This window comes from Dermacentor albipictus, chromosome 10, assembly GCF_038994185.2.
Source record: "Dermacentor albipictus isolate Rhodes 1998 colony chromosome 10, USDA_Dalb.pri_finalv2, whole genome shotgun sequence".
Taxonomy (NCBI): domain Eukaryota; kingdom Metazoa; phylum Arthropoda; class Arachnida; order Ixodida; family Ixodidae; genus Dermacentor; species Dermacentor albipictus.
In genome coordinates, this window is record NC_091830.1 from 91,145,079 (window position 1) to 91,156,355 (window position 11,277).

Consider the following 11,277-nt stretch of genomic DNA (forward strand, 5'->3'; position numbering starts at 1 on the left):
TCTCAGCATTGCTGGAGGCGGTACTCCTTCTTTTTCAGTAGCTGCTCACATATTAAAATTCTGCCTATAAAATATCTACGCGCATCGGGAAGAACTCACTGCAGATGTAAACACCACCTTGGTGAGCTCTGCGTGGCCCCATAATAAAGTGGGTCTTTAAATACCGATTGTCAGTGGCGTCCGGCTTTCGAAATCCTATCAGTAATTCTAGCCGATATGTATTTTTGAATATTACTACCTATTTTGGCGAGGAAAGTTATCTACATACATAAAGCACGCTCCGTGGTGCTATCTATATAAAGCGTGGGTCATTTACCATGCGCACAAAAATTTATTGTAAGTTTGCATCACTTCAGAGAATTTTTTCCTTATGTCCTCAGGACTCTGTATCCACGCCTGCATGCATGTTTCCTTTAGCATTCTGTACAAAAGGTTGTGAATATACCTTATTAAATTGCACGAACCTGACGCAAACCTGAAAAGCGGGTTGCCATTATACCTAGCTCACAATACTAATTCCAACGTTTATGTAATATCAAGCCTACTATAGTGCATATACCTGATGTGAAGCTCACATGACATTTGCGTAAACTTCTGGTAAAGTATGACCTCTTCAACCGCATGTCCTGAGAACAGGAAAAGCTTTATTAATAGCCTATGGATTCTTCAGACTTTTGACTCGCTTGACAAGGCTCTCTCATTTGTCTCACCGTAATCATTGTGATGCAGGCCGGCGTGCTTGCCTGACATGTTTGCGTGCTGTTGGACAGTTTGACGGTTTCTGTCATCTGATGGGAGCGACACGACAGCAACTCAAGTATGATTAAGCGTCGTGTCTTCTTTTTAAATTTTATCTGTCCGCGCAAAAGAATAGATGACATGGACTTCACTCGCGGGCGTCAGTGTTTCGTTGGTGCGTAGTCTGCTTATACCGATAAACAACGTTGGAAACTCATTATGAGATGACATGGCACGTCACAAAAGCATAATTTATACCTGGCACTACGAATATGTACTCGCGAAGCTTAAGGAGTCACGTTAGTTGGTGCTATAAATTCTTCAAAGAACATCCTCGAACGTGCATCTTCGCTGGCGGCTACGAAGGAGCATTGTTCGTGGTAAGTTCGGCATCCGCTTGAAATCGCGGGTATTTCTACAATTATTGGTTCCTTTCTAGTGACGCATTTTACGCCACCTATTACTGAAGCCTCTCTTCTCTGCGCAGTTTCCAGACTTGCGCGGCTGCCAAGATGAAGTACTACTCTTCACTCGTCGCTTTTCTTCTGGTGCCAGCCGGTACGAAATTGCAGAAAGCAAATTGTGAACCTCACCCGACACGTTTAGTCTGCTGCTCGTAAACTAATGCCTTGGTTATTTTTCTCGGTTATTCGTCGGCTCAATATAATAGGATTAAAAAGTTCCTTTGTGTGCTGGCCTTTAATTAAGCTTTGTCCCTGACTGGGCTTTTCCTAGGCACATTTTGATGTGAATCCCAAGATGATTCAGTCCACGCATCTGACACAGTACCGACGTATTGTGGGAATCAGTGTCCATTTGCGAAGTTTTGATGACACACAGAGGCAAAATAGCTAATACGACTTGTTCAGAACAGCTTGAAGATTTCATTGACGAATGCATAATTTGGCCACAAGGGTGGCCATTGTACATAAAGTGCATGTTTATCTAGAAATAAAACGTGCTAAGTCACAAGACACGACGTGCTTCGTCGTTGAGAAAATCGCCGCAGAGAAAGAGACCGAGGTGGGGCGCACACCCAATTTCGGCTACCAACTCGTCCCGTACCTTGGGGGTATATGGTCAGGTGGAACATTGCGGAATGCTCAATATTTATGAATCAACTGCGAGAATCTGACGCGCCTAGCGCGCTAGGAGTCTGAAAGCGCTCGTGGGCATGATATATAAATATGAGTTAGCAAAAGCGGCCGACGCTTACGCAAGTATTGTACGCAGGTTTGTCAGTTGCGCGCCTTGTCCATTGTTCCTTTGTGTAGTGCGTTTTGTATCGCAATTAAAATCTGCAAACTTCTGCACATACCACGCACTGTAGTAATCGATGTTTTGCTAAGCATTTTGCAACCTTCGCTGTACAGCATTGAAGGCAAATCCTACGGCAAGAAAGAAAACCCCGTAATACTCAATTACGCATCACAAGCGTTCTACAAAGAGGACAATCCATGAATAATCTTGAAACTTGGAGGAAAAACGATTATCACGTCAGTCTATCTACCCTGAATGATTCAACAACTTCTGCTACGAAATATTAGATTCTTTATTTCTATGACCCAATGCATGTTTCAGCTTCGAATCACTGTTACATACGCCCCGAATTTTGATGGCGGTACATGAAGTGTTCTTAGTCGGAGCAACGAGGGATGCTGACACGGCATGCAGCGATTCCTACATGCGAATTGTAAAAAATTGCTGATGCTTTCTCCAACATCTTCCACCTGTTCGTGCTCGCCGTATGCAGAGGCTTGTCTGCATTCACTCTTCTGGCAGTGGGTTGGCCTTAGGATTGCTAATGGTTCAGTGAAAATTCCTCATCTTTGGACTGTATTTGGACTAGCACTCAGAAGACAATTAAGCCTGGGTGATAATTGCGCGAATATACGTGTACACATTCTTCCATTTCATGAGGCGTTGAAGTGAACAATAGACCAGTTATTTGAGATTTCTGAAAGGTTTACTCTGTCCGTGCATGCAGTTATCCTGGACCTCTTCGGGGGACTTTTGCCGGGTAAGGATCCTTCACCTCCCCTCCTTGGTGAGTAGTTGGAGGTCCGAATGCGCGTGCTGCAATCTTTTACAACAGCAGTTTATTATGCAGTAACTTCTGCAAAATACCAGGCGAAATGGGCGAGGAAGGCACGAGTTGCGCTTGATGTAAACTCATGAAGTAATATGCGGTAAATAATGCTAGTGCAAGCTTCAACCTCATTGACATGCTGCTTGTATGTAGTCGTTCTGTCACTCGATGCGGAAATGAGATTTCAAAAAAGTTATAAAAATGGTTACCAGATGACGTATACATACTTACATTTGTCTTTCACACAAAAATGAGGGGCCAAAGCTGTGAAGTAACAGTCACGTCGCGTAAGTAAACAGTAGGTGCAAAAGTAAACGGTAGGGGCAAATAAGTAGGTGCCCGATTTTTTCTCGCAGTTAGTGATGCGCACGCACGTCCCCACAATACTTCTGCACAAGACAGTTTTAGCGTCATTAGCGCCGCTTCTGATGAGAGGAATGAAAGAAAATGTGTCCAAAAACTTCGTTCCGCAGAGAGGCAGAAAATAACAAGGACAGCGCCGTACTTTTTATCTGCAACCATAACGCAACGCAGCTTTTACCTGACCTTGAATGGGAAATTCCCATGCTTAAATGCAAGGAGATTGTAACGGAAAGTACTATGAGGTCACCAACAATTACGGAAGTCAGTGTTGCTCTTTCTTGACCTACATCCATTATATTCTTAAGCTGCTGCGTTTCCCATCTCGTTCCGCAAAGCGCACTGTTGTATGGTTTTTATGTTAAATGTAAACAATATTGCGATAATAGCTTTACGGACAGGCCAGCGAAATTCTGCCGTCGCCGTCCTCGTGGGTGTCGCCATGAGGCTCCGAATCCAGTGCAAGTGCGACAATATCGCGGTGGCGTGCCGTATTCTATGGGCGTGGGGGGAGTTGTGGGAAAGTTAGCTTAAAGGACGCTTTCTTTTTGCGGCGGAGTATTCTCGCGCGCGCAAGAAACGCAACTGTGGAGATGCGCGTGCCGAATTTTCTTGCGCCCTAGGCTGTAATGGGATCAGATGTGCGTGCGTAATGAATTGGCCTGGAGGCACTGGAAGTCGTAAGGGAATACATCTACTTAGGGCAGGTAGCGACTGCGGATCCGGATAATGAGACGGAAATAATCAGAAGAATAAGAATGGGCTGGGGTGCGTTTCGCAGGCATTCTCAGATCATGAACAGCAGGTTGCCATTATCCCTCAAGAGAAAATTATATAATAGCTGTGTCTTACCAGTACTCACCTACGGGGCAGAACCTGGAGGCTTACGAAAAGGGTTCTACTCCAATTGAGGACGACGCAACGAGCTATGGAAAGAAGAATGATGGGTGTAACGTTAAGGGATAAGAAAAGAGCAGATTGGGTGAGGGAACAATCACGAGTTAATGACATCTTAGTTAAAATCAAGAAAAAGAAATGGGCATGGGCAGGACATGCAATGAGGAGGGAAGATAACCGATGGTCATTAAGGGTTACGGAGTGGATCCCAAGGGAAGGGAAGCGTAGCAGGGGGCGGCAGAAAGTTAGGTGGGCGGATGAGATTAAGAAGTTTGCAGGGGCGGCATGGCCACAATTAGTACATGACCGGGGTTGTTGGAGAAGTATGGGAGAGGCTTTTGCGCTGCAGTGGGCGTAACCAGGCTGATGATGATGATGATGAATGAATGAATTGGCAGTGAAGGGCGCAGGGTTGAGCCCTTCTGCTCCACTACTGCTCCACCTGCGGCCGTGCATGCCGATAATAAGCGCGGCAGGGTGCGACCAACCACGTAAACAATCTGCCACAGCGTATTCGTCCGCTTGTTGTGTAACAGCCACTGCCAGCAATTTCAGTTTTCTAAATTGTGTTTGCTTGCGCCATCTTTTCAGCTGACCGCTACTGGAATACCTTCGGTTGACCAGACGTGTCTGCACCACCGGTTCTTTCATGGTGAGTTGCATCCGGTTCGAGTGTTGTCTGATCTGCCATTTCAGATCGCTGCTGCATTGTGGTAGCGATTTGATATCCTCCTTCTTTTTCCTTTTTTTTGGTTGCTCTCTCGCTCACGGTGACTAACCTCTCAGCAGGATCTGACTGATGCGCTCTCGTGTATACTTAAGCGAAATTGCAGCCTCCGAGATGTTGGGATCGGTACGCAGCGTTTATTCTGTATTTCTCCATGTGCCGTGCTCCTGGTTCTGGAAGGTGATAGGGTCTAGACACGGTTGCCTTTATACTCTGGTACCCTTTCCATTTGGTAATTGCGATTGTCTGTAGGGTTTCAGTGCGTGTTTTTCAATGAGCGAGTGGATGACGTTTCCTTTCTTTGAAGTGAGGGTCTAACATCAAGTCTGACGCTTCCCGTTGATGTGGCCTAGCACCATTAGCGTGTTGTTTTTGACGTCCTTCAGCGCCGTACTCATAAGTTGTGTGCCTTAGCTGGAGAAGGAAAGGTGAAAGCAAAACAGTTAGGTTAAGACAGATAGGAACTCCGCCTCGCTATCCTGAACCTCGCGAGTAGCGAATAAATGCAATTGGTGGGAAAAAGGAAAAGGATGAAATGAGATACAAAAACAAACACAATACCAAACCGCTTTGTGGGCACTGTTACGCAGTATGCAAAAGCCTTGGGCAATGCTTACACATCTACTTAACCGAAGGAAAAGAAGCAGCAGACCACGTACACAATTTGACGCATGCTTTGGAACCAACCATGGTCCGACAAAGGGATTCTGCGAGAGCGAGAAGCACGGAAACGAATCCATACCAAACTATGGGGGGAAACTAATTGAAAATCTAAACCGCATTTTTGAATCGCCTGAAGTCTAGGCACATCTCTAGACACTAAATCAAAGCAGCGCCCAGACAACATGGGCTCACAATAAATACTCTCGGACATCTCAACAACCACTCGATTGAAGCCCTAACAGCATTATGTTTTAGCCATTGGAAATTGAGAACACAACCGAAGAAACAGAAGCGAGCCCAAGTATTTCAAATATCAACACCCAGAAAGACTTCAGACATCATCAATATCCAACGCATATCCCTGAAGTTGTGTCTAGGGGTACTTTTTGAAAATGCAATGATTAATCCGCAGAAACCTACTGTGGAGGACACGAGTTTCGTTCCTGACTCAGTGAATGACTTCATTTCGAAATATTCGACTTAAGGCGCACTACTGTGATTGATGGAAAGAGTACTTGATCATGTCACCACACATAGAAAATGCATACCCGCACTGACCCCTAATGCATAAGTTTAAAGGTCGCTCATAAGGTGATCATAAAGAACTTAAACAAATAAGTTGCGGTAACAAACTTACAAGTCCCTTTGGGTATTTTTGAGAGCTCGGCAACCGTAGGCGTTGGTATACTGGGAACACAAGAGAAATTGTCCCAAACAGATCCACTCCTGAGAGATCAGTGTTATTACCTTATCTCTTCAACGTAACCACGAAAAACATCCGAAAGCCTAGAGAAGTTGTCAGGCGTTCATGACGCAGCATGTGCAAATGGAAATAGCTTTTGGCCAACTTTTGATCTGAATGTACAACCGCAGGACACCCGACAAGCGGTGGTGAACTGCATTGCTGTGCATTGTAATGCTGTGTAAAAACTTGAGCAAGGCTGCTTTTAGTTTGTAAAAATGCCGTTATTACTTCGACACTGCCACTCTGAGAACAGTTTACCTTAGCATATTCCATAGCCATCGATCCTACAATATTGCATTTTGGGGTAACACGTACGTTTCATATGTAGAACCTGTTTTACTTCTTCAGAAAAGGGCCTTCCGATTTACGACTTTTTCAGATTACAATGATAAATCAATGCCGCTCTTTCAAAGTTTAAAGATACTGCCTTTTAATTTATTACTGAATCTTAAAACTGCATTGCATACTCATAATAGCATAACAACTGTCCTTTGAGTGTATCATCTTTTTTTACATTCCAGAAGCAATACACGCAATGCACTTAAGGGAGATTTACTCTTGCCAGAAATGCGTAATGTATATGGGAGGCAAAACGGTAAACAACACTGGAGCACTCCTATGGAACAGCTTCCCATCGGAAGTAAAACAAGCAAAATGTTTTTCAATACCAGTGAAATCCCATTATCATTCACTACTATTATCCGCATCGAGTTTTCATCTCAATGGTGTATATATGTTTACCTTTTTCACTTGCAGTGTATAATTTACTAAATGCAAATTCCTTTCTGTGGGTTTCTCCTATCTATTGCCTGTACCCTGCCTTGTGTTTATAAATGAATGTTTATGTATATATGATTTATTTATACTTTGTCGTATTGCTGTTAAGATTGTGCATTATAACTAGCATGGATCCCAACTAGCCTTGAGCTAGGGATTCAGATGCCCCATACAACATTTCCTAGGTACTTTTCCTATTTTCAATAAACTTCAACTTCAACTATTTCACCAAATACGCCGAAAAGTGTAGCTTTGAATGCTCTGTTCTAAAATCCAAGCTCCTCGCCCTTGTGAAGGATGAAACAGAAAAAGCACAGGTACAGAAGCCATTGAAATTCAATTTAACCAAAACCTCTACACAGAGTCCACACAATTCGCAAATCAGGTGTCCGCATGCACCGTAATGGTCGCAATACCGGCACAATAAACGCACATAGAAAACCTGCCTACAGCGTACACTAGCGAGTTCAACCCTCAGGAAGAAGGAGGAAATACCTACTACGCTTGACTCAGGCCCTCATCGTCAGTAGAATCATTTAGACCGACGCCTTATCGCAGCTTAAAGTGATCAAATAACGGCCAAATGCACCTATAATTACGAAAAGTGTAAAAACAAGACATTTGGCCTTCCTCAAGCCACGGCAATAACGAACTACTATTCCTGGTCATCAAAAAAAAAAAACTTAAACGAACTAATTCAGGCGGAACAATACCTGCAAATTACACACTTCACCCTAAAGTGAACAGGCAGAACCACTCTGCGAAGATTACAATACCCTGTAACGACAAGCAACAGTCAACAAGCACTCCTCAATTCTGCACATATGCGAACAACTGTGGCCTCTTCTTTTCGCAACAAGCACCGAAAATATCACTTGGGCAGGAAGAAAGCATGTGTCAAATCGGATAAAGGAGGCTATGACGCTCTCTCCACTGCGCGCTGGATAGATGCGGTTATTTACCCGAATGCCGAATGTATTGATAGATGCGGCCATTTACCCGAACCGGAACGACACAGACAGGAGGAACTGGTATCCGCCACCTAGGGCATGCACAAGATCGCTGAGGCAGAGGAGGCCGCCATCATTCTCGCTATTTCGTCATATAGATAGAATAAGAAATTACATCTTCGAACTGAATGTCAATCACCATGTCGAGTCTAGGCGAACGGCTATCCGCGTAAAGGGCCATGTGATATTCTCAACCGCGTGAACGACATACCCCGCACCACGATAATCTTTATACCATGACAAAACCCAGAGGGTAAGCCATCATGCACAGATGACAGCCTAAGATTACATAATTCGTGCACTGCAAGAGACGCGTGAAGACTTTAGTATACAAAGACTTTGCACCTACTATGATATAGCAGTATCGTACGAGAAGAACAATGCCGCCACCTACAAAGAGCTGAAGTCGCGATCTAGATACAACTCCAGACCAACACCTACTGTCACATCACGCTCTTCCACGTCCATTTTGGACAGAGCGTTTGACTCTATACCACAGAACGTGGGCCTGCCAAAAAATTTCTCATACCTCCTTCAAATAAAACGAAGCACACTAGTAGTGGGAGTTTATTCTGCCCTCTTATGGCCACTGGGGTCTTGGACTGAAGCCTCAATCCACCACAGAGTTCCATTCCACTTAATTCTGCACCGAATAAAGTTTTCTCTCTTCCGCTTCAATGATCTGTGATGGGTTTGAAGGCTAATTCGACCCGAAGCGGGAGGCAGCACGAAGGGAAATTCACTCTCATTTACTGCCGTTCATACCACGACCGTTCTTACAGCGAGTACCACATTCATTGAGTGAGATGTCTTCAAGTGTGCCTATGCGTACATGGTAATGTGATCGTTAATTAACTTAGACAGCTAGTGTTTACAGTAGTTTATACAGCTGATTAAACCACTAACCTTTTTTGTATAGCTATTTAACAGATATCTACTGCATTCAGTGCTGCTCCTTTCGAGAAAATTGCGGATTTCTCGTTGAGTAGTGGAAGTGCATCTGTGCGCTCATGGCATTATTCTGTTTTTCAGGTCGAAGGTCAAGTGGAAGCTATCAAATCAAGCAGCAAGTCAAATTCATCCCGGAGTTCAAATGAAAGCCCTGGCTCCGGCAGCGTAGGCTGCCGGAGTCAGGGCTTTGGAGCCAGGTAGCCCAGGAGCCAGGGCTGCCGGAGCCAGGGCTCCGACCAAGTGGCACCTACTGCACCTGCCTGGGTTTTTAGCGCAAGTGTCGCGCCGTGATGTCCTTGTTCACTGCGCTTCACTTGCACTGCCTTCTATTACGTATTTGGGGACAAAATTTATGGGAATAAAGGTGCACCTTGCTTCAGAGCAGGCTGTCGGCAGTAATATTTACGATACCCACTTCTTCACACTGTGATAATCACCGCCAATACGATTACTCAAATTACGGTGAACACTAAAGAGGAGGCTGATACAGAGGCTATACACTGAAGAAGGCTGATGTAATGTGAAAGTGGGATAGGCAGTGGAACGTGCAGATGTAGATGTTACTTGGTGAACATTCCTGTCATATAGGAGAATGTCGGCTGCCGCAGGTTCTTTTCATATTTCGTTTTACGGCTGCCATCTTAGCTCCTCCGTGCCCTCGAAAGTGGTCCTTTGCGAAGGGATTGCTCGTTTCGTCTTCGCTTGGTGGTCCACGACACCGTCAACCAGCACATTAGACGGTATATTGAGATCATACGCTGGAATACAAACGCACCTCTAACCATGTGCAGCATTTTCGAACTTCGCCCCTTTCTAGATGCAGTCACCATGACCGGGATTCGGCCTCGCAAATTTGTGCTGGTGAGCGAAAGCCCGGCCACGGCAGCCGCATTTAACGGGGGGCGAAATGCAAAACACCTGCCAACTTAGGTTTAGGTGCACGTTAATTACCCAAGGTGGTCCAAATCGCAGCAATCCATCACTAGGGCATGCGCCATAATAATATTGTGGTTTTGGCACTTAATACTCCTAAGTTATACTTTTAACAGCGTTCAGCCTGATCACATACAGCACTGATGAGCGTATGGGTGGTCGGATCCTTGCCTTGAGGCCGTAGAAACTATACATTAAGGAGCTTTTTATTCAGTTCCTAAATATTATCGGAATAAACATAAGTTGCTTTGGAATGCGATAGTCGTAGTGGTGGTGATGTGTGCAGGCGGGGTTAACCTTACAGATCCGGCCATGACTTGCTCAGACTGAGCATCTGTCTCAGCGTGAAAGATGGCACAGTGTGCCGATCAGTCCTATCATTCACAGAAATGCCAGAAGGGTTGACCCTTCAACTGTAATTATTTTGACAGCAGTGCGGTGAACAAGCGACTGCGGTATCGCTTGTCGGAGCTGTCGGCGTTGCAATGCCTCATACAAAAAAATTGGAGGACGCTTAAGCTTCGCCTTCAAGAGTGGGACGCGACAGCGTTCCCGTCGACCCGCCAAGGGGTATAAGACAATGCGCTACGGCACAGCGATCACTTACGATGCGCCCCGCATCGGACTTAGCGCCCACCTATCACGCGGTGAGCGTCGAGCAACGCAGCGTTCGGCGCGGCAACGAAACGTGCGCCTGAGCGAACGAAACGAACCAAAGAACTCGGTGTCTCGGAGGGGAAACGATCTACGCCAGCCAAACGTCGTGATCGGCACGGGCAGAGAGATAGATAGTAATCTAAACCGGGAGCACGGCGAAGCGTCGTCAGGGGAGAGGGAGTCCCGCGACGCGCCTGGCAGCGGTCCCAATGCGCGCGCGGCGCGCCTCCTGTCGGGGCAGCGCCGTACATTGAGAGGAGGGGGTCTTCTGTGTTTGCCGCAAGATGGCTCTGCGTGTGCGGAAAGCGCAGAAGAAATGCAGCGGAAACGCACTTCGCAACTCGTGTAATTGGGACTTCTGTACGTTACATGTTCATAATTACCGATATACACCGCAGTATAACTTTCCACGGCTCGTTTCGAAGGCAACACCGCATTCACTAGAGGCGCGTTTGCACCGCTTGGAAGCATCGAACTCGTGGCTGAGTGGTAGCGTCTCCGTCTCACACTCCGGAGACCCTGGTTCGATTCCCACCGGGCCAATCTTGGAAGTTGCTTTTTATTTATGAAGCGCCTGCCGTGATTTATCGCTCACGGTCAACGCCGCCGACGCCGACACCCGACGCCGACGACACCGGCTTTTCTGCGACACGAGCTCCTTAACGCTATCGCGTTAAAATAAAAATGTGCGGCATCAAGCTAAATGGCTACAATGGCTCATACCCTCAAT

The 11,277-nt window shown here is 45.8% G+C and overlaps 1 long non-coding RNA gene across 1 annotated transcript; it reads left to right on the top strand.

The window, feature by feature from the left end:
- Window positions 1-1,027: 1,027 nt before the first annotated feature.
- Window positions 1,028-9,338, top strand: LOC135918153 (uncharacterized). The gene is made up of 5 exons (XR_010569579.2): window positions 1,028-1,118; window positions 1,226-1,296; window positions 2,726-2,785; window positions 4,676-4,736; window positions 9,039-9,338. It is a non-coding gene; the product is annotated as an uncharacterized lncRNA (long non-coding RNA).
- The last annotated feature ends 1,939 nt before the right edge of the window (window positions 9,339-11,277 follow it).